Source organism: Prionailurus bengalensis, chromosome A2, assembly GCF_016509475.1.
Source record: "Prionailurus bengalensis isolate Pbe53 chromosome A2, Fcat_Pben_1.1_paternal_pri, whole genome shotgun sequence".
NCBI lineage: Eukaryota > Metazoa > Chordata > Mammalia > Carnivora > Felidae > Prionailurus > Prionailurus bengalensis.
The window spans coordinates 121,440,321-121,464,182 of record NC_057348.1 but is presented as its reverse complement, the minus strand read 5'-3'; the positions used below and the strand labels follow the sequence as shown (position 1 = coordinate 121,464,182).

At 45.4% G+C, this 23,862-nt stretch overlaps 1 long non-coding RNA gene across 3 annotated transcripts in view; it reads left to right on the top strand.

The window, feature by feature from the left end:
• Positions 1-21,128, top strand: part of LOC122488066 — a 35,931-nt gene extending 14,803 nt beyond the window's left edge. The window contains exons 2-4 of one of the 3 annotated variants that reach the window (XR_006298554.1): positions 16,151-16,381; positions 18,351-19,649; positions 21,084-21,128. This is a non-coding gene — a long non-coding RNA (uncharacterized LOC122488066). Of the gene's footprint in view, positions 1-16,150; positions 16,382-18,350; positions 19,795-21,083 lie in introns of those variants that run through there. The other 2 variants (XR_006298555.1, XR_006298553.1) reach the window with 2 other exon arrangements.
• Positions 21,129-23,862: the final 2,734 nt, after the last annotated feature.

The following is a 23,862-nucleotide window of genomic DNA, read 5'->3' as shown; positions in this document are numbered from 1 at the left end:
GAGGGGAAACATTGCATGGCTGTGATGTTGGGGAGGGTTATAAAACCCTTGTGAAGAACTAAAGAGCAATACCGCTGGGGAAATGTGGAAAGGGGTCACCCAGCTGAGCCTGGAGAATATTATGGGTCAAATTCTGGCCCCATAAAAAAGCATGTTGTGATCTTAACACCCTGGTACCTCTTTATGCAGCTAGCAAGTTCTAGGTGTACCCAGAGCATCATTTGTTCAACAAGTCTTGTCTGTCTTCACCACCTGCACTAAATGACCCCAATGGAATTGGAGTAGTTAATACCAGGGAGTTGGCTCCTGTGTTAGACTGGGTCCTCCAAGATGGAGACACCAGTCAGGACTATGTGTGCAAGTTTATTATTAGGAGAAACACCTGTGTGAAAGGAAGTTGAGAAGAAGCAGGGAGGTCAGGAGAACCACCAGCCCATGATGCAAGTCTGACCACCGAGTGAAGGAAAGCAAGCAACAGCTGAATGAAGCCTCCTAGCCTGCCACATAGTCTCAGGAAGGTTCAGTAAAGCCATTGGGGAGTTCTGGAACCAAAGCTGACAACACAAGAGTCCCCGGTACTCAGAGGAACCATCTGCCATAGTGTGTGGACTACACTCATTCAGTGGCAGGGAGCATCCTGCAGGAGGCGTGCCTCAGCACCAGCGCTGTCATGAATTTCAAGGGGCAGCAGCTGGGGTCCTGGGCGTGGTGTAGGAGCTCTTTGAGGCATATTCTCATGGTGCCGCACCTCCCATCTGATCAACATTTAACCCAGCTTTAGGTTTAGTTTTGTCTCGTCCCTTCTGGATCCTTTGAGTTCCAGCCGATGGAACGTGATTGAATTTGCTGCACACTACTTCCCAGCCCAGCCTCGAACTCCCGTGTGCCATCCTCTGTGCCCTTCCCTTTCTGCTGGCTGGCTGTTGATGTCCATGCATTATGGCAGAGCCCGGTCCCTGGGTGACTGTGTGAACAGAGCCTGTTGCTCCACCTTTTTCTGATAAGCTCTTTGAACTGTTGACATGAGCAAAATGTAAATTTCTGTTGCATTTGAGTGGTGATACCTTCTGGTGTACTTATGAGCACGGTAAGCTTGCAATAGCAAGTTCTAGGTGGGCCAGGTATGAAAAAGATGGTAAGGATATCGGGACACAGGAGAAGGAGGGAGAGAGTAAAAGAGCATTTGATTGACAGAAGTTGTGTGGATACGTGACTTTTTAGGAGTATGGAGTTAGGCTGTGCTCAGATCACTCACACAGGCTGATGATGGGGAATTATCTGGAGTAAGTGGACTGATGGACTGATGGTCCTGGTACACTTCCCTGGGCCCATATCTCTCCAGCTTTCTGATGCCCCTACTTGAGGTGAACTACCCCCTCCTTCTCTTTTGCCTTCTTCTACCATTTGTCCTCCAATCTAATGTATGTGCAGGATTCCCAGGAGCTCCTTGGTTTTCTTCCAGCCCATGTCGCTAGGATCCTCAGGGATGCTTCCCAGACCGGGGTGTGGGAGGGAGGGGGTTCATGTCTAATCCCAGCCCCTCCTCTAACTCTCTCTGTGGCCTTCAACAAGGCCTTTCCCCTTCCTGGCCTCAGTCTCCCTCTCTGAACGGTGAAGGAGACTGGACCTGCTGACCTCTGGCCCCTTCCCATTCTTACTATGGATTTATGAACTTGTGACTTAGGGGAACAAATCCTGAGAACCGGAAGGAGAGCAGGTTTCCCTCTGTCCAGCAGAGGGGAGCAGTTCCCCACAAACCAGCACCTAGGCCGAGAGCGGGCTGTGTCAGGCACATGCAGGCCTGGCCTTCTGAGGTTGTCAGAGCAGAAAGTAGCCTCTGTACCAGAGCTGAGACCACTAGAGACCCTGCCCCAAGACTGTGAGCACATGGAAGCTCTCCAAGCCCTTCTCAGCCCCATGAGAAGTCATCCAGCTATGCCGTGAGAGGCATCCGCTATGCCTCTCCTGCAGAGAGAGGGTGGGTCAGTCACTGAACATTCGTGGGGCTCTGGCTTTGCCAGTTTGATGGGAAGGAAGAAGCTTCCTTCCCTAAGCTAGAAAGACAAGACAGGCAAAAACAGACAGAAGGCTCACCCAAGCTACGTGTGACTCCTGGATTGACAAGCCTCCAGCTGAATGGGACTTCAGACTTGGGGGTGTGGTTCGAATTGTGCCCCTGCAAAAGATCAGGCCACCTCACGATGTGCCCTTATTTGGAATGGGGTCCGTGCAGATAGAATCAGTTGAGTTCGTATAGGAGGAGAGTGGACCCTTAATCCAACATGACTGGTGTCCTCATAAAATGAGGGAAACCTGGACACAGACACAGAGGGGAGATGCCACGTGAGGATGGAAGCAGAGATGGGAATCATGCTGCCAGCAGCCGGGTAACACCGAGAGCCGCCAGAAGCCGGAAGAATCTCCCCTAGAAGTTTCAGAAGGAGCACGGCCCTGCGAACACTTGTGAGACAGTAAATTTCTGTTAAGTCACCCAGTTTGGGGTACTTTGTTAGACCAGCCCCGGCCAACCAGCACACTCCACTCCCCACCTTCCATGGCAGAAGTTGTGCCCTGACCCCATCCCACGTCTGCAGCAGGATTTGTTGGACTGCACACCATTTGTTGCTGCTGTTGGTTTTAATTTCGAGTTTGTGCACCATTAGCTGGACTGCTCCCACTAATGCCTCACCTGACTCCTGTGGCTATGTGAGCTGTGGTCCCTACTCCATCTTTCCTTGGGGTGGATTGGGAGGAAGAACCCCTCAGCCTCCTCCCATGTACCTCTCAGATGGGCTGTTCCTTCCCTCCCTGGGCTTCCTATCGACACAGGGCAACCCTGATCCAGAGAAGGTTCTTTATGTTGGACAAAAATATGCCTCCCTATAGCTTCAGTCCATCAGTTCTTGTTGTGTACTCTAGGGCCACAAGGAGCACTCTGTACCCTCTGCCTTTAAACTTTTGCACACAGGAGCATTATACCCTTAAAAATGGTCCAGTCCCAGATCCCTTAGAACTTCCTCATTGGTGTGGTTTCCTGATGACCCTCTTACCTAGGCAGTTCTAGTTGTTAAACTTTACCTTGTAGTTTAGGGACTAAGATTAGACATGATCTACCTGGTGTATGTTCTAACCAGAGTCAAGGGGACAAGAGCATCACCTCCCTAGTTCTGAACTCAGTACCTTTGATGATGCAGCCTAAGACCACCTGAAAGACTAGCTATTATGATTTCAGGAAGGGGATGAGAGGTGACAGGTTCTGTGTCCACCAACACTTCCACAGGTATGGGGTATGGTGCGAGGATGATAAACTGCCTGCCAGAGGAAAGGATGGTGTCCATTCAGGCGCTCAAGCCAGAATTCTTGCTTCTGAACTTGACCTCTCTCTCCCCGTTACTTGTCAAATACAGTTCTTGCCTTTTATTTATCTCTCAGTCTTTCTAAAGTCTGTTTCTTCTTCCTCCACTGCTCCATCATCTCTTATCTGGATCCCTACACCAAGTTTCCCTGTCTCCATACTAACTCCCAGCAATCTTTTCTCCTTGCTACACTTACAGTGAGATTCCTGATTTGAAAGTGTGATCATGTGACCTACACAACGCCTACCCACCAACCCCCCTGTTTTCATGATAAAGTCCAGTCTCACCAAGGCCTGCCTCCCACCCTCACTCCACACGTGCTCTGTGATCCAGCCTTACTAACTTTCAAGAAGAGTAGTCATTTGCCTTTGGCCTCACACCCCTAATTTCCTCAGTCCCTCCCACCTAGCGTATGCCTTACACTGGGGAGGGTTCTTGGTTATAAATAAGATCCCATTCAGGCTAGCCCAAATGACAGAACATGTATTAAGGGACAGCAAGATGGCTCACAGGGTCAGCAGGGGCCTCGAGGGCAGGCTCAGAAATGAAACAGCTTTGAATGGCCAAGAAGCAGAGGCTGGTGTATTAGGAGTTGCATTTAACTGCAATTCACAGAGACATGAAAAAACAGATGTAGAACTGCACAACAGCACTCTATTTTTCTGCCATCTAAAAAGAAGCACAAAGATGAGAAACCCAGGGCAGGCTCAAGGCTTAAAGATGTTGCAGCTGACTTCTCTGACGGTTGATGAAGTGTCCAGCATTAGGCCCACCTCTTAGACAGAAAGGATAAGGAAGAGGGACCAAGACGTGGGCCAGCACAGCTGTCTCTCCTTAGGAGCCCTTCCAGAAGCCACACACAACAACTTGTGACATCTCATTGACAAGAACTGGGTCATACACTCTGATGGGCTAATTTTATGTGTCACCTTGGCTAGGCCACAGTATTCAGGTACTTGGTCAAACACATCTGGATGTTGCTGTAAAGGGAGTTTTGGGATGAGATTAACATTGCAGGCCAGTAGATCAGTAAAGCAAACCTCCATAATGTGGGTACACCTCACCCAATCCATTAAAGACCTTTAGAAAAAGACTGAGGTCCTCTGAGCATTTGGCCAACAGGCTTTAGTTTGGGAGCCTGTCTTAGCCTCAGACAAGGAGATAGAAAGTACAGCGTTGGGAGGCAGGAGAGGAGGAGAGAAAACCAGCATGAGAGCAGAGGAGGATACTGGCAAAAGAGGAGCCCTTTAAATCTCCCAGCGACAGAAGCAAGGAAACTCTGATGTTACTCAACAGTCTTAGCTGCCTGGAAGAAAAGGGTGAAAAGGTCTGTTTTGCTGGAAAGGTGTCTCTGCCATGTCAGGGTTGGCCCAGCATCCGTCCTGCTGGCCAGATGCCAACATGCATTCAGCTCACTGTGATTTGTTCCTCCTGAAAACAGCAGGTGGAGGAATCACTCTCTCAGCACCATGGCAACCAGATTCCATTGCCCTGTAGCAGGAGAATTGGCGAGTGCATCCCTGCAGGCACTGATCCCTTATTAGCGTGCAGTGAGCTCCTTTCAAGGCCAGGCCCTGGGCTGAGAGGTTGGAATGCAAAGATGCATAAACCGAAGCCCCTGCTTGAAAGGGGCTCCACAGGCTGGCAGGGAGACAGATGTGCACAGCCAGCAGCTACTAAAGTAATGCGAGGAAAGGACACAGCAAGTGCTACGGGAGTGGCTGCTCCTCCCTGGGATCCAGGAACTGACCTGCTGGGCTTCTCTGAAGAGCTGAGCTTGCCTTGAATTTTGCAGAGTCAAGTCAGAGTTGCTCAAGAGCATGAGCTGGGGCAGCTTGCCAGCTGTGGCACCTTTGAGGAACGGCAAGCGTGGCCTGAGCCCAGGGCTCTTGAGGGTGCGGGAGATGGACCAGGAAAGGCGCACAGGTGCTAAAGCAGAGCACTCTGCTGCCATCGCTCTCACTCCGGTCAGCCACAATCCAGTGCCCAATCCAGGGCCATTTTCCAGCCCATTATCTTCCTACCTCCTCCCTTCTTTTAAAATCTCCTCTCTTGGGCTGTACCTGGGTGGCTCAGTCGGTTAGGTGTCCGACTTCGGCTCAGATAATGATCTCACGGTTCATGAGTTTGAGCCCAACAACTCCTGTGAGCACAGAGCCCACTTGGATCCTCTGTCCCCCTCGCTCTATCCCTCCCCCGCTGTCCCTCTCCCCCAAATAAATAAATAAACTTTAAAAAGAAAAAGCCTCTCTTGGGGCACCTGGGTGTCTCAGTCGGTTAAGCATCCAACTCTTGATTTGGGTTCAGGTCATGATCTCACAGTCCGTGAGTTCCAAGCCCGCATCAGGCTCCATGCTGACAGCACAGAGCCTGCTTGGGATTCTCTCTGTTTCTCTGCCCCTCCCCTACTCTCTCTGTCTCTCTCAAAAATAAATATTAACTTAAAAACAATCCTCTCTTGGGGCACCTGGGTGGCTTAGTCAGTTAAATGTCTGACTATAGCTCAGGTCATGATCTCACGGTTCCTGAGTTTGAGCACCACATCAGGCTCCTGGCTGTGGAGCCTGCTTCGGATTCATTCATTCTCTCTCTCTCTCTCTCTCTCTCTCTCTCTCTGCCTCTCTCTCTCTCTCTCTCAGAAAATGAATAAAGCATTGAAAAAATAAAAAGAAAAGCAATCCTCTTGACATCACAATGACCACGAAAGCATGACACCACCTTCTTCTGATGTTTCTTCTGCAGTTCTGGCTGCCCTTTCTCACTCTTCTTATATCTTCCCTCACTTCCTTAAATTCTCACCTTGTCAGGCCACGCTACCTCTGGATATTTTAGAAATCTCTCCTTTCCATCTCTCTTTCTCTTTGCATGTTGGTCTCAGTTTCTCCTACCACAAGATTAGCTTTTTACACGTGTCTGCAATGTGTCTGCAAGAACCCCAGTGTGGCAAACCCCATGGAAAGGCGTTTCCCCCATTCCATCTATTGATGCTGGAGAATGACTCTGATTGGCATTGGTTGCGTCACTTGCCTGCCCTAGGACCCATCACTATGATGATAGTATTATCAGTATAATAGTGGCAGTATGGCTTATGATGAGGGAAATGAGGTTCAGTGCTTGGCCCCATCAAAGTCACATGGAATGAGAGAAAGGCAGCTTTCAAAGGCAGTTAGGGCTCCAGCCAGGAGACAGAAACTACACGGTGTTGATAGAGTTGAATATAAATGATTATTAATGATAACAGAGGCTTAACCACACAAGGATAAAGAAAGCCCCCCAAAATACAGGAACAAATGAATGGATGAACAAAATGTGGTATAGACATACTGTAGAATGTTATTCCACCATAAAAGGAAGGAAATTCTGAAATGTCGTGACATGGATGAACTTTGAAAACAGTATGCTAAGTGAAATAAGAAAGATACAAAGGGATGAATACTGTAGCCCTCACTTACATGAGGTACTTGGGAAGGGCAAGTTCATGGAGACAGAAAATAGAATAGAGGTTACCCGGAGCTGGGGACGGGGAATGGGGACTTACTGTTTAATGGGTATGGAGTTTCAGTTTGGGATGATGGAGAAGTTCTAGAAGTAGATAGTGGTGATGGTTATCCAACATTGTGAGTGTACTTAATGCCACTGAATTAATGCTTAAAGATGATTTAAAAGATAAATTTTATTTATGTAGATTTTACCCCAATTTTAAAAAGTATACAGGCATAGTGGATTTAGTAGCTGGCACTAACCCTAGCACTGAAACAGAATACCCACGGAAGAAACCAACCTGGGAAAGGCCTTCCCACCACTGAGATTCAGAACTCGCTGGAGAGACATTCTGTGTCCTTTCTCCCTCACACACAAAGGTACAGTTTAAAGGGGCACAGGTCACTCGAGCTTGGGCTTTGTTGTTGACTTGGATTTGGATCACCGTTACGTCAGTGTGCTTAGGGAACATGAACAGATCTCCGATTGCCATACATAGCCTCACCCAAGACCACCTGGGCACCGGGAGAAGCAGGTGAAATTGTATCAGTCAGGTGGTAGAAACAAGGTTGAACCAGTCGGGTGTTTGAACGGTGTGAGGGGATGTTCGGAGGCACGTTTGGGGGTACTATTGGAGCATCAGGCACAGAGGCATACTTCAGACATGGCCATGAGCTCGTGAGTTTTCTTATTTCCATAGTATGTAGAAAAGGATGACAAACCCCACAGAAGGGAAAGTTGTAGAAATAGCTGTCACCCAACCCAGCAGACCATGACTGCACTGAGTTTCAGTGGACAAGGAATGCAATAATTGTACACTTGCCCTCACAGTTCAGCACCCCCAGGGTTCGTCTCTCCCCTGTCCTCCCGAGATGCTGGAGTTATTCCTCTCTCTCTACCAGCACAAAATCGGCACAAACCATTTTAGGCCCATGTTTGAGTCCCTTTTTTGCTTGTAGGAGAAAGAAAAGAGCATCATGGCCAGGAATGGTCAGGGTAAATCCCGAATTTTCAAAATAGGCTTATATAGCTCATCATCCCTTTTGTCCTGATTACTCAGGAAGCACCAAGGAGAGATGACCCCATGCTAGGCATGGCACATTCATTGACTGTATTAGTCACCTAGAGGCAACATAACAAAATACCACAGGCCGAGTGCCTTAAACGTATAAACCCTGGGTCAAGTAAATGCCAATAGACATTCACTTCCTCACCCTTCTGGAGGCTAGAAGCCCACGATCAAGATGCTGGCAAATTCATGCTCTGATAAGAGCCCTCTTCCTGGCTTAGAGGGGACCACCCTCTCACCATGTGCTCACACGGCCTTTGGTATTATCCATGGCCTAGAGTCTCTTTCTCTTCTTATAAGGATACCAGTTCTGTTGGATCAGGGCCCCACACAAATGACCTCATTTAACCTTAATTACCCCTAAAGGCCTATCCCCTAATGCAATCACTTGGGGGTTAGGGTTTCAACCTATGCGTTGGGGGGTGGGGTACACAATTCAGCCCATAACAGTAACCCAGCTAAGGAGGAGGTGACAGAGATAAACGTAGATGTCTTACAAGTTAAGTTTGGAGGAGACGATTCCACTGCTGGATAATGCCACTTGCCTGCAGGTGGAGAACATGTCAAGTCCATGATAGACCTTGACAAGGGGCCCTTTCTTCGGTGGCCTTTGCATCGTCCACTGTAGGTGGTATGGGAAGCTGAAAAAAAATGCAGTTTTGTTTCAAGGGCCATAGGGTGCATGTTGGCTATGGAGCTGCTGTAAGTCCTAGTGCCTACAACAGTGCCTGGCACATCACAGATCACAGGTGCTCAATAAATTTATAGTCACTGGACTTCTTGGCCTGTCTAATTCTTTTAAACTCTTTTACTTCTATTTTATTTTGCTGAGTTTTTGTCATTCCTGCCTTCTGTGTCCTTAATATTTTCAGTAGTGTTGGGTTTGTGGTTTGTTTGTTTGTTTGTTTGTTTTCTCCCTTGGGCTCTTTTCTGTTTTCCTTTATTTTCTTTTTCCACTTTTTTCCTGAGCTCCTGTTTTGCCCCCTGATGTCTTACCATCTTATCCCTGCACTCTTTCTTCTTAGAGGCAGTCCCTTCATTAAGTTTTCTAAATGCCTGACAACTGGTTATAGCTTTTGTCTGCTCTATGGCAGCATTTTCCTGGTAAGGGTTCCACATCTGCCACTTGCTTTTCCTGTCCCTTTCCTATGCATGGAGAGACCCTTTGCCTTTTCCTCTTTGATGATTCATCTTTGAACAGGTGGAGTTTTTCCTGGACCAACTCTTTTTGGGAGTGTCATGTGGGAGGCTTCAAAACAATGTTCCCTGTTGGCCGGAATTTTCCTGATGACCCAGGGTTTACACGTGAGCCTGATCAACCTTCACTTCTCAGCTTAGGCAAATCTGGGCAAGTTTGACAACCCACGTAAGAAATTGGACCTACGTAAGAAATGCTGGCCTCTGCCAAGGAGACTTACATGATTTGATTTTCATTTATTTATTCATTTGTTGCCTGAATGATGAGAGAGGAAGCTTATGTCCCAGTGCCTGGGGGCAGAGAGAAGGTAGAAAGACAGTGTCTGCAGTCAGCCTCACAAGGACCAGGTTTGAGCAGTTTGGAGAAGACAGAGCTCTTCTTCGGGCCCTGATGCTCACATCAGAGACCACAGCATGACAAAAAGGGCAAGAGCTTCTCCCCACTCCTGCCAGGAGCAGGGGCCAAGAGGAACACAGCCCTGCTTTGGCATCACGTCAACTGAAACCTTAGGTTACAGAGGACAGAAGCCAGCCCAAACAATGTGTGCAAGCAGCCAGCTTTCCATTCTCTTTCCACCTACTTCCACCTTCTGTGCCCAGTGCCACCATCAATAATAGGACCACCTTCCCCACATCTTGCCCCCCTGGCCACCTCCTGGCTCTGGACCCAAGCTTGGCCTAGAACCTTTTAAGACCCAGTTAGGAGTCTAAATGTCTGGACATCTTAATCAAAGAAGAATCTATTAAAGATTGAAAGATCAAAGGAGGAATTAAATATCAGCTTCTGTATAGATGGGGCCCTCTGGAGTTCCCATGCCTGTCAGGGGCCCTGCCTCAGGTGGCTCAGCTGTAATCAACTTTGGACTTCCCTTCAGATTCAAATTCCCGGAGAGAGAGTTTTATGTGTATCGATAATGTGAGAAAAGAACTAAAATAGATCAGCTGCCAAGGATTAATGTCATATTTTTTGCTTTTGCTTTTATAGAAGAAACGCCAGCGCAGTATCCTGCTTGAGCCTGTCCTCCCTAGAGATCCGCCTGACCATTTCATTTATTCATTTAAGATCAAAGGAACCAAGGGATAGCAACAGCCAGACTTAATCGTCAATAACCCTGTACCCTTTACCATGGGTAAAAACCAACCAACCACTCTCTTCACTATGGGTTTCAACTTAAAATATGACACATCTTTGGAAACGTCTGTTTCCTTTTACAATCTTTATATAATCTATGTTACCGGGGTCCATCTTCATTTCGCTGCTAAAAAGATTCTACCTCAACTCAGTCCCATCCATATCCCCTATTGGCATGAGTCGTGTGGAGGTCAGGTGAAATGCTTTCTGAAAACCTGCCTAAAGCCAACTTCACAATCTAAGGGGAATTCTGATGGGGAGAATTTGGAGGGGACTCAATTTGGGGAGGATTCAATTAAATTGATAAAAGGTTTAGAAATTGGACCTACGTAAGAAAAAGGAATTCATGGAAAAGAAAAAGCTATTTCATTACACAGAGAAATTAAAACCTGAAGCAATTACCACTGAGGTTTTTGGTTCGGGAAATGAGTATCGACTACCTACTGGGTGCCAAATGACGTATTTCATGCAAATGGTACTAAAATAGGTAAGACCTACGCCCAGCCCTCCAGAGCTCATTGAGCAGTAAAAGTATTTGAATGTTTCTGCAGGAATCATCAGGAACTGGGATCAACAATCTATTATATTTAAATTGCCTTTTTCCCCCTGATTATAAAAACAATGCATGCTTATTAAAGAGAATTGGGAAAACAAAGAAGAAATTAAAATTTTTCTGTGACGCTGCCAGCCGCAATAATCAGTTAATGTTTTTGTAGCTATATGTGCTTATAATAAGCACTGACATTGATTAAATGTATTCCATATGTTGGAATCTCATTTCATCATTGGCCCTATGAAGTGGGTACCATCCTTTTACTAATGAGGAAACAGGTTTTGAAGTTAATCTGCTCAAATTTTCATGGCTAGGAATTGGCAGAAGTAGAAATAATCCAAGACTCACTTGTCTTATTCTCAAGCTCTCAAGCAGCCCAGGGACCAGATGGATGCACCGGTCAAGCGTTTGTCATCAGAGGGGCAAGGCAATTCTGAATACAGCCCCATGGCTGCAACTCAGATGGAACTTTCAGGGGACTAATGCCCAGTTCCTATGAAGAGACAAGGGCTGAACTAGCTGTACTCTCTAAAAATGAAAATAAAGCAAAACAAAGTCTCTTTGGGAACTCTTTAGTAATAATGTAAGGAGCAGAAAAGAATTCTTTGTCACACTCTGGGAGGAGAGCGCCATGAATCGAAATGGCTGTGTCTGCAAATGAAATGCTGCCACCTGGTGGAATTGGTTGTACAGAACATAAGACGGGCTCTGAAACACTCCCTCCGTGGCAAAAGAAATATTTGGAAAGAAATTTACATGTTGGAGTTCTGCATTAGGGGGAAGGGACAAGAGTTATAACTGCCGATGTCACCCTCAACTCTCCCCATATCCTGATAAGGCTTGAAGAAATTCAGATTATGTATATTTTCCTATAATCATAAAAAAGTGGTTTTTTCTTACTTTATTATAATGAAATTACTTCTGATGTTCACACACCTTAAATACTTAGGAGATCTCCTAGGTCATTTTCAGGGGTTGTTTGGTATCTAATGAACAGGGCACAGAGTAAATGATCAAAAAATGCCATGTAGGGGTGCCTGGCTGGCTCATTTGGTAGGTAGAGCATGTGACTCTTGATCTAGGGTGTGAATTTGATCCCCATGTTTGGTAAAACAAAAAAACAGGGGCTCCTGGGTGGCTGGGTCAGTGGAGCATGCAACTCTTGATTTCAGCTCAGATTGTGATCCCAGCGCCATGGGATTGAGCCCTGAGTCAGGCTCTGTGCTGAGCATGGAGCCTGCATAGCATTCTTTCTCTCTCTCCCTCTGCCCCTCTCCCCTGCTCGCTCTCTCCCTCTCTCTTACTCTAAAATAAAAACATAAAAATAAAACGTTTAAAATTTAAAAAAAAAAGCAAGTGCCATCTGTTGGGTTTGTCTGTTTCACTCTGCCTAGGATGAGAGGCTCTCAATCATTGCGGTACTAAAGGCAGCAAAACACCCTCCTGCCCAAGCACCCATTTGTATTGACTACCTGACTCACTTGTCCTTTTATTCCCTTTTCTAACATAACTTGGAAGGTTATGGTCATTGTTGTACATCTCTGTTCACTAGACAAAATAAGTTTGAAATAAAGAGATGTATGTCCAAACCCAAAAAGTGTTGGCTATCTTGATCCTCTGGCAAAGACAGATGAAGGGGAGCCTGGGTGACTCAGTAGGTTGAGCATCAGACTCTTGATCTCCACTAAGGTCATGATCTTGGGGTCGTTGAGTTCAAGCTCCGTATCAGGCTCCGCACTGGGCGAAGCCTACTTAAAAAAAGACAGATGAAGAGTCCTGTGCAGGATGTTTATGGGGCTAGATATATGCCATTGAACACGAGCACTCAATCTCCAGTTCAGGGCCAGACTTCTAGGAGTCTACATACCCCCTGGAATAGTCGGCAAAATGGGAGTTGTCTGAAAATGTTACCGTTAGGAATTATTATGAAAATTATTAGCTTTAAATAAACAAGTGATGATGCTGATCAGGGAGACTTTCATCCTTCTCTCCTATAGACCTGCAGACCAAGCTAAAGCTAACTAGAATCTGTGTAAAAAGGCCCTGGGCAACAATAAGGGGGCCCCCCTGAGTTAGGCTCTGCCCATAAAAGCTTGGTGGCTTTGGGTACTTAATGGCCCAGCTTCTCATTTTCCTTATCTGAGTAGTAAAAGCATTTGATGGTATAATGTTTAAGCTCTTTTGCATTATTAAAATTCAGTGATTTAGGAGAATGGCTTTCAAACTTTTTTAGCTTTAAACCCCCTCCTAGGTTTCTGAAGATTCCCTTGGGCCACTCCAACCATTTGATTTAAATTTGAAAGCCCTAGGGGCTCCAAGGAGCTCAGTTTGAAAATTACTGTCTCTGTATAATCCTGTGAATCATTGAATTGATATGTGAAAAGGTAACTAATATCCTTAAAGAGGATTTTGCCAGAAAGTTGTGTTTAAAATGAACCTGGATGACCTAGTAAGATTTCCTGTTGATTTAAATTAAATCTAAAATTAGGAGCCCCTGTGTCTTTCCTTTCCAACTGAATTTCTGATTGATAAGCAATTAGCAGACACTTCTCATTTAGCATTTTTCATTTTTTTGCTTTCCAAACTCCCATACATCTAATGAAAAAAAAAGAAACACTTAAGGATTATTGGGTTTAAATGAAGTCCTAGAAAAAGCAAATTTAATCTACACTGGAAAATCAGAAGAATGGTTGCCCTTGGGAGAAAGGGGTGAGGGTGAGGGTTTTCTGGGAAAGAATCAGCATTTGGGGGTGATTTGGGGGTTATACATTTGTCAAAACTTAGTGGATATGCACTTAAGATTTTTTTTCATTTCATTGAATTTAAATTTCACATTTAAAAATTTTGAATACTGTGGAATATTATTCAGCCTTAAAAAGAAAGAAAGTCCCATCACTTGCTATAATGAGAATGAGCCTTAAGGACATCATGCCAAGTGAAATAAGCCAGTCTCAAAAAAGGTCTTGTTCTGATGTAGCCTTATGGCATCTGCTCGGGGCAAACCAAACATCTCTGATTTCTGCAACCAGGTGCTTAACCTAGCAACCTTATCTAGGTGAGGACAGCTACATAGGTCAGGATCTGGCAGGAAAGTGACTCACTCAAACAAGGTAACTGAAGAGAATTTAACAAGAGGACCATTTATAGAAGTGTGAACAGGGGCGCCTGGGTGGCTCAGTCGGTTAAGCGGCCGACTTCAGCTCAGGTCATGATCTCGCGGTCCGTGAGTTCGAGCCCCGCGTCGGACTCTGTGCTGACAGCTCAGAGCCGGGGGCCTGTTTCAGATTCTGTGTCTCCCTCTCTCTGACCCTCCCCCATTCATGCTCTGTCTCTCTCTCTCTGTCTCAAAAATAAATAAACGTTAAAAAAAATTAAAAAAAAAAAAGTGTGAACAGGTTCAGGGTATGGCTTCCCTCCACCTGGACCCCATCAAGGTGACCCCCTTTATGTAGGCTTATGCCCCAGCCGTCTCCCTACTCCTCTCCAGTTCAGGTGACCCATCTTTAGTCCCTCTGGGGGTGGAGTTGTGAGCTATGCCAATGGTTCAGAGTCCCAGCTAGCAATAAACTCACCTGGGGAACCTTTGAAATACATCAGTGTCTGGGCCTCACCCCTAGAAGTTCTAATTTAATGGGTCTCGGGTGAAGCTTGGTGCTATTGGCATTGTTCCTCTTTAAAAATTCTCAAGTGAGAGGTGCCTGTGTGGCTCAGTCAGTTCAGTGTCTGACTCTTGATTTCAGCTCAGGTCTTGATCTCAGGGGTCATGGCTGCAAGCCCCATGCTGGGCATGAAGCCTACTTAAAAAAAAAAAAATTAAACTAAACTAAAAGCTTGCAGGTGACTCCAGCAGGCCCAGATCAATTATTTCAGACTCTGAAGGGTGTAGGACTGGGTACTTTTTCGATGTTCCCCAGGACAGCCCGAGCCAAGAAGTTCTGTCCAGTTTTCTATCAAAATTTGTTGTTTTAGCATAAACTTGGGGATCTGCTGTCCTCAGACCTTCCTCTCAAAGTGAATGTCAGAATAATTCATTTGGAATAATTCAGAGTAAAATAATTCCATTTAATTCCTTAGCGTCGATTAATTTCACACTAATAACCCTACTCTGGTTTTGTCAGCATCTCTGGCTAGACCAGAGCCACTAACAAGGGAATAGAGAAAAGCAACATCTGTATTTCAGAGCAGCATTATTCACAGTAACCAAAAGGTGGAAACAACCTAAGCGTCCGCTGACAGGTGAATGGATAAGCAGAATGTGATGTGTACATTGATAGAATACTACTCAGCCTTAAAAAGGAAGGAAACTGTGACACATGCTACAACAGGGATGAACCTTGAGGAAACCGTGCTAAGTGAAAAAAGCCAACCACAAAAGGACACATGCTATACGACTCCACAATTACACGAGGGACTTAGGGTAGCCAAATTCATAGGGACAGAAAGTAGGCTGGAGGGAGGAGAGAGTGGGGAATTGTTCAATGGGCGTAGAGTTTCAGTTTTGTAAGATGAAGAGTTCTGAAGGTTAGTTGCACAACAACATGTTGAACACCACTGAACTGGGGGCGCCTGGGTGGCTCAGTTGGTTAAATGTCCAACTTTGGCTCAGGCCATGATCTCACAGTTCATGAGTTTGAGCCCCACATGAGGCTCTGTGCTGACAGCTCAGAGCCTGGAGCCTGCTTCGGACTCTGTGTCTCCCTCTCTCTCTCTGCCTTTCCCCCACTCGCGCTCTGTCTCTGTCTCTCGAAAATAATAAATAAACATTAAAAGATAATAATAAATTAAAAAATAGATCACTGAACTGTACACTTAAAAATGGCTAGGATGGTAAATTTTATTTGTACGTTAACCGCAGTTTAAAAACATTTCTAAAGCAGGAATATTTAAATAAAATAGTTCAAAGTATACCTTTGTACACACATTTGACAAGAAAAAGTCCCCCCCTCAGACTTCCTCCTGCCCCAGCCCTGGGGCTTGCTGTGGATACTGGGAGAGCAAATCTTAACATCTTCCTTTCTTCTTTTTTTTTAAATTTTTTTTCAACGTTTATTTATTTTTGGGACAGAGAGAGACAGAGCATGAATGGGGGAGGGGCAGAGAGAGAGGGAGACACAGAATCGGAAACAGGCTCCAGGCTCTGAGCCATCAGCCCAGAGCCCGACGCGGGGCTCGAACTCCCGGACCGCGAGATCGTGACCTGGCTGAAGTCGGACGCTTAACCGACTGCGCCACCCAGGCACCCCTCATCTTCCTTTCTTCTTAATCTGGCCTGGTGGGAAGACCCCACTGGGCCTAAGAACATGAACTAACTGGAAAAGAAAAACTTGGCAGGCTCCTGCTAATTCTCCGTGTGGTCAGTGCAGGTGTGCAGAGTGAGGGGCTCAGCTGTCCAGAAGGAAGCCGGCAAGGACTCCGTTACAGTTGGGACAACCTGGGGCGGGGCCCCACAGAGCAAGAAGAGAACGGTGGAAGTAAAACTTCTCTGCCGAGTAAGGTAGAAGGAAGAGGATGTGATTTCCATTTATACTGCTGTAGGAGAATGTTCTTCGTTGACATGGATCCCCACTGTGCTGTCTCTGAGGAGTGTCTATCATGTGAGCTGCTTCGTGGGCTTCTGTCCAAGAGTCACCCTCCGGGGAGCTGGAGAATCACAGGGGAAAGGCAGAAGGTGACATCACCTTGCCCTGGGGGAGAGAGCTCGCAGCCTGGGAAATGGGGAGCAATGCCCATTGGGCTCCTCTGTAGCAGCTCTTTGGTGACAGGATTCTAAACAAAACTCACCCTCAAGGAAAGGGATTTCTGGGGTTTACTGTGTTCCACTGCGCTGTTCAGGGTAGAGGTACAGATCCCAAGCTCTGTATGCTTCCCTGTACAGCCTACAGAATCCAAGAGGAGGGTTAAATTTAAGAAACCCAAAGTGAGGCGAGAACTCATTATGCCCACAAGAGGACTCTTATACAGTATTTAACATTTTCTCCTTTTGACTCCAGGAACCATATTTAGCATCCAGTTTTAAGAAACGTTTTCTGCTGTGAAAATCAACAAAGATCAACCAAATGAGATCATTTATTCAGGGTTTGCTGTAGCAAAGGAGTCAGCCACCAATACACATTTTGGCAGAGTCTCAGAAGCAGGCAGAGGAGTGGAAAAGCTTCACCATGGAAAGAAGGGAAGGCTGTGGCCTTGCCCTGATTGGAGGCTGTTGGCGTGTGTAAACTGTAGGCTGGCCAACTAGAAGTGGGGTATTGTACGGGGTTGATGAGGAGTGCATATTTCCTTTCTATGGAAAAAATAGGGGCAAGAGATAGGGAGATGGTCAGTTATTAATAAAGGGCTGACCATTGGGGTCTGACTGTTACAGGAGTTATTGCTTGACTTCCTGGACTGATGGGTAGAGATGGAGGTCCAACTTCCTACACTTCTGACTAACAGAGAGTAGATCGGCTCCCGTGGTTGCTTCAGAGTGTAGGCTAGAGTTCAGTTTGTATATGTGGTCTGGTCATTGTCCATTTGTGTAATTAGCGTCTCACTACCAAACCTTGAAGTGTTTCAGCCTGAAAGTCTAGAGAGGGTGGATTGCAGGAGTCCAAAAAGATGTGCATCCAAGGGAAGGTCAGCTTTCTTTGCTCCCCCTCTGCTCAGGCCTGTGTGGCAATAGCAATGTCAGATCAAGGGGGACAATGGTCCAGAAGTTCCAGATGTGGCCACTGAAAGGGCGGGCCTACGCCGGCCGACTCCATCTTGTTCTGTGTCCTTCACCTTGACCACACCTCCTCCCCTTGAGTAACCCCCCCCCCCAAACCTGCCTAACAGGACTCGGACCCTTCCCCAGCCAATCGGCTGAGGCCATAGCCATTACCTCACCAACTGCCCCTGGGCCCCAATAAAACCTTTGTCCTTTTGAAACTCACTCTCTCTCCCTAGTATCTCAGCACAGCGTCGGTGCAGGTAGGGGATTGAGCTCGAGCTAACTCGAATAAAGGCTCTTTTGCTTTTGCATCGGACTCGGCTCCCTGGCGGTATTTGGGGATCACGAATTCTGGGCATAACAGCCACTACCAAAGCTGAAAATGAGGAGAGGCAGATAACAACAGGGAAGGCACTGCCGCAGTATGGACCCGCTCAGGAGTCACAGTGAGAACCCTTTTTCCAAATATTTAAGAGGAAGGTTATCTTGATGGCTGAAGGAAGCGCTCCAGTTACACTGTGTAAGATAAGGGATTCCCCGAGAAGATAAGGAATTCCCCGAGAGCACAGCCCTTTGATGAAATCCCCAATATCCCTGAGTATTTCAGAAGTAGAGTTGGCCTTGAAAATGATGTCAGTCAACATGTCCTAGCATCACATTTGTAAACAGCTTCTTTGCTGCCCTTCTCCTACCATCAGTTTTACCTAGAAATCTTTAAAATGGTCTCTGAGAATCATTCTGCCCCACCTGAGCCCATACCTTTGGTTTATGATTCTCCTATGGCTTTTAAATTGCTGTATAGTTTATTGTATTCATACTGACTTCTCTTCACCTCCAACAGACTGTGGGCTGTCTTTTTTTTTTATCACCTGCAGGGCAGGTACTGGCATTGAAACAACACTGGCTGATCTGCATCTCTGTGAAGGGTGACACATTGGTTCTCCCCAGTACTTACTGAGAAGAGCTTTCCTGACAAAGCAGAAGATGGGTGCTGGAGGACACAAAGATGTGGCTGTGACTGCCTGGTGGCCTCAGGGTATGAGAAAAGCGGCCGAGTAAATACATACATACATTTGCATACAAAGTAAAGGAATGGAAGTAAGTACAAAGTGCCTTGGGAACACAAATAAGGAAGTAACTTGCTTTGACTGGCAAATCTGGCTTCACCAAAGAGGTTAAGTTTTGAAGGATGAAAGGAGGTTTGCAGAGAAGGAGTAAAACATCCAGGCCGAGGGAATGTGACAGAATGCACAGTAGCCCAGGTGATGGCATCTAGGGGAGCGCAGGTGGGTGGAGGAGGGCTGGTGGAGAGGCAGCTGCCACTGTCCACGGGGACCAGATTGTGAAAAGCCTTGTTTGCCATTTTTATAAGGCATTTGGATTTCATTCTAGTCGCAACATGGAGTCTACGCAGGCTGCTAAGCACAGGAACGTCAAACGTCTGTGTTGTATTATAATTTTGGCATCGATGTGGCAGATGGATAGGGACGCCCGGTTTAAGAGACCACAGATTGTAAGGACCTGAACTAGACAAATGGTGGGGGTCGTGGGTTGGGAGGGAGAGAATGGGCTTAAGAGGTATTAAGAAAGCAGAGTTAGTGGGACTTGGGAACCTCATATGTCAGGAGGGAGTGAAACAGAAGAATTGGGGGTGCTAGGCTTTTAGCTTAGACAACTGGATTTGCAGTAAGGAATTATAGTTGACAGGTTTAGTCCTGGGTTACGATGGAAATGCCCAAGGAAGGGCACCAGGGGCCATTACACAGAGGAGAGCACACTATATACACTCCATAGACAAAATCACAAGGTTTCTCCCAAAATCTGTAAATCACCGAAAGTCCCTTCTGCTTCCCTGGGGCAAACCACTCTCCTTGGTGGTTTTCAGGAAGTCAGCTTGCCAAAAGACAAAAGGGAAGTCTCACTGTTTCACGCACTGTGTGGTGTTTGCATTTATAATCCTTGCCCTGCCTTTATTCTACCACAGTCTGTGCTTGATTGGTCTCCCGCATAGATGAGTAAATATCAGCTGTGATAAATGTCTCAAAATTGGTCTTCGATAGTTATTTCTGGACTCTCCATCGAGATCAGCCCACCTTAGTTCCCTCATTGGAGCTTATATGTGGCATTTCTTCTGGACACCTTGAATTCTGAATCGTCTTCCCTCGGCCCCTCTGGTGGGACTCTTTCAGTGGCCATTAAGATTTGTGACTCGGGGCACCTGAGGGGCTCAGTCAGTTGGCTTTTCATTTTGGCTCAGGTCATGATCTGAGCCAAACGGTTTGTCGGTTTGAGCCCCACATCGGGTTCTGTGCTGACAGCCTGCTTGGGATTCTCTCTCCCTCTCTCCCTTTCCCTCTCTCTTTCAAAAATAAATAACTTAAAAAAAAAAAAATTTGTTACTCTTGCATGCTGAAACTGGCTCCTGAACAGTTTTGTCTCAACAGCAGCTGCTTTTTTTTTTTTTTTCCATTGGTGGACAAAAAGGTGGTTGTTAGGCCTTGATTATCTGATCTCTGTTAAGTGGCAAAGACTGGGAGCTTAGTGTCTCTGTCTTTTTTTTTGTTCCTGCTTTTCTTGAAGCTTCTACTATTTGGGAAGCCGGTATGTGTGCCTTGAGATCACAATACAATGATTTAATCAGGAACTTGCCACCCTCAACTGTAACATTGAAAATTGTTACGTCGGGGCACCTGGGTGGCTCAGTCGGTTAAGCGTCCGACTTCAGCTCAGGTCATGATCTCACAGTTCGTGAGTTCAAGCCCCACGTCGGGCTCTGTGCTGACAGCTCAGAGCCTGGAGCCTGCTTCCGATTCTGTGTCTCCCTCTCTCTCTGCCCCTCCCCTGCTCATGCTCTGTCTCTCTCTGTCTCAAAAATAAATAAAACATTAAAAAAAATTGTTGGGGCGCCTGGGTGGCGCAGTCGGTTAAGCGTCTGACTTCAGCCAGGTCACGATCTCGCGGTCCGTGAGTTCCAGCCCCGCGTCGGGCTCTGGGCTGATGGCTCAGAGCCTGGAGCCTGTTTCCGATTCTGTGTCTCCCTCTCTCTCTGCCCCTCCCCCGTTCATGCTCTGTCTCTCTCTGTCCCAAAAATAAATAAACGTTGAAAAAAAAAATTAAAAAAAAATTGTTATGTCATATCTAACAGTGCTGATTTATTGTATTTTTCAAGTATTGATAGAATCCTTTGTGTTCTTTGTCTTATGCTCTATATTTACCTTTGCCAGTTCTCTGAGGGTCTATAAGTGAAAAAAGCCTTGCCTCTCCTTGCAAAGGAAGGAAGTACTAAGAAAATATTTTCTCTTTTTTAAAAAAAAAATTTTTTTTTCAACATTTATTTATTTTTGGGACAGAGAGAGACAGAGCATGAACGGGGTAGGGGCAGAGAGAGAGGGAGACACAGAATTGGAAACAGACTCCAGGCTCTGAGCCATCAGCCCAGAGCCCGACGCGGGGCTTGAACTCACGGACCGCGAGATCGTGACCTGGCTGAAGTCGGATGCTTAACCGACTGCGCCACCCAGGCGCCCCTGAAAATATTTTCTCTTTTAAGCAGTTTGTTAATAATTATATTTCTTTTGTATTTGTGGAAATCTTTTTTTTTTAATTAGGCTTCATACCCAGCCTAGAGCCCAACACAGAGCTTGAACTCATGACCCCAAGATCAAGACCTGAGCTGAGATCCAGAGATCAGGAGTTGGACGCTTAACCACCTGAGCCACCCAGGGGCCCCATATTTGTGGAAATCTTTTTAAGCAGCTTTATTGAGAGGTAATCCACATATAATGAAATTCATTCATTTAAAGCATAAAATATCGTAGGTTTTAGTATAGCCACGGAATTGTGCAGCTATGACAGTTTTTGAACATGTTGATCACCCCAAAGAAAACCCAGACTCATTTGCAGCCAGTCCCTTTTTTCCCCAGTAGCTGTGCCCCCACCGCCACCCCAAGTCCTAGGCAACCGTTACTTTCTCTATAGAGAGATTTGCCTATTCTGGACATTTCATATAAATGGAATCATATAATATGTGGTATTTCGTGCCTGACTTCTTTCACTTAACAATGTTTTCAGGGTTCATTCATACTGTAACACCTATCAGTACTTTATTTCTTTTTATAACCAAATGGTATTCCATTGTATGGATATACCACATTTTGTTTATTCATTCATCAGTTGCTACACATTTGGGTCGTTTCCACATTGGGGCTGTCATGAATAATGAGCTATGAACATTTGTATACAAATTTTTGTGTGGACATATGTTTTCATTTCTCTTGGGAAGATGCCAAGGAGTGGAATTGCTGGGTCATGTGGTTAACTCTGTTTAACTTTTTTCAACGTTTATTTATTTTTGGGACAGAGAGAGACAGAGCATGAACGGGGGAGGGGCAGAGAGAGAGGGAGACACAGAATCGGAAACAGGCTCCAGGCTCTGAGCCATCAGCCCAGAGCCCGACGCGGGGCTCGAACTCACGGACCGCAAGATCGTGACCTGGCTGAAGTCGGACGCTTAACCGACTGCGCCACCCAGGCGCCCCAACTCTGTGTTTAACTTTTTTGAGGAACTGCCAGAGTGTTTTCCAAAGTGGCTGCACCATTCGCATTTCCATCTGCAATACATGAGGGTTCCGATTTCTGCATATCCTCCCCAACACCTATTACTGTCTTTTTTGATTATAATATCCAAGTGGTATGAAGTGATATCTCATTGTATTTGACATTTCTCTGATGACTATGTTGATCAGGTATATGATTAGCAAGCAGTTTCTCCCATTCTGTTGTAAGGGTTAAATTGTAGTGTGGGGCTAACGCTTAGCTTGTAAAATAACAGCTGTGTTCTGATAACAGCCTTGCTTTACTCTTGTAAATTAGGCTTCACCAATTAAGGAAACAAAAGTTCAAAGAAAAGAGCATCAGAGGCAGGGTCAAGGAGATCCACTGGTTGCAATTTAAAGGCAGAAAGTCTAAAATAATCACCCCCATCCGGGAACTGTTTCTAACTCATCTGGGAACTATTTCTTTGTTCTGTTCCCAGGTGATAATAAAACAATGTGATCGGCTATAAAAACTCTGTATGTACCCCGGCTGTTCGGGTCCGCACTTTTATCAAGAGTGTTGGTCCAGATCGGTTGGCCTTGCCTCTCATTGTAATAAACTTTGTTGTGACTGTCACCCATAGCATTCTGTTTCAGGAGTCGTGTGGATGCAACACTGGATTTTCTTTTCACTTTTCACTGATGGTGCCCTTTGAAACACAGAAGTTTTTAGTTTTGATGCAATCCATTTATTATTTTTTTCTTTTTCACTTGTGTGTTGGATGTCACATTTCACAAGACTTTGCCTACCCCAAGGTAATACAGACTTACTCCTATGTTTCTATCTAAGAATTTTATAGTTTTAGGCCTTATGTTTAGGTATATGACCATTTTGAAGTGTTTTTTGTGTATGATATGAGAAAAGAGCCCAACTTCATTCTTTTGCATGTGGATATCAAGTTGTCCCAGCACCATTTGCTGAAAAGCCTGTTCCTTTCCTCCCTGAATTATCTTGTACCCTTGTTGAAAATCTATTAACTATAAATGCAAGGGTTTGTTTCCAGACTCTCAATTTATTGAACTGTATGTTTTTCTTTATGCCACGACCACACCGTCTTACTGCTTTGTAGTAAGTTCTGAAGTTAGGACGTGTGAATCTTCCAATTTTGTTCTTTTTTTTTTTTTTTTTTCCAAATTGTTTTGGCCACTCACACCAGCATTCCAGAAGTTCCATCAGACAGCTTTCTTTTTGTTGTTAATTTTTGGAAATTAATTAGCCACAAGATTTTCTTGTCATTTGTGAACACCATAGGTTATATCTAATTCAAACAGGCATACCTTCTATCAAAGGAGAGGGAAATGTATACAAAGAAAAAAGAAACAATGGAAACTGGTTTTTCATGACTTGAAAAATAAAGAACTCTAATTGATAGCAAATTAAATATATCTGAATGTGTGTTTGGGGAATGGAGATGGAGTAGGAATGATTGCTTCTGGCTTGTCAGACTTCATGACATCCTGAGAAATCATAAAGATTCTGCGTACAAGGCTTTTTCTTTTTCCATTCTCTACTAAAAGAAATAGGGAAGTTCAGTAGAAATATATCCAAATGAGCAGTGTCAAGATAGAAGGGAAGTCTTTTGAGCCAACAGCAAGGTGTTAATCTTAAAGCTGAACCCTTAGTTCAACTCAATCTAACTCAGCAAGTATAGAGAAAATAGCATCTAATAAAATAGAGAGAAATGCATCTCTAAACTCCTCCATAGTGTTACCTAGCTTTCCTAACAATCTGATAAGGTATTTTCAATGTATGGGTATGTGATGGTTCATCATGTATCAGTTTACAGGGTAT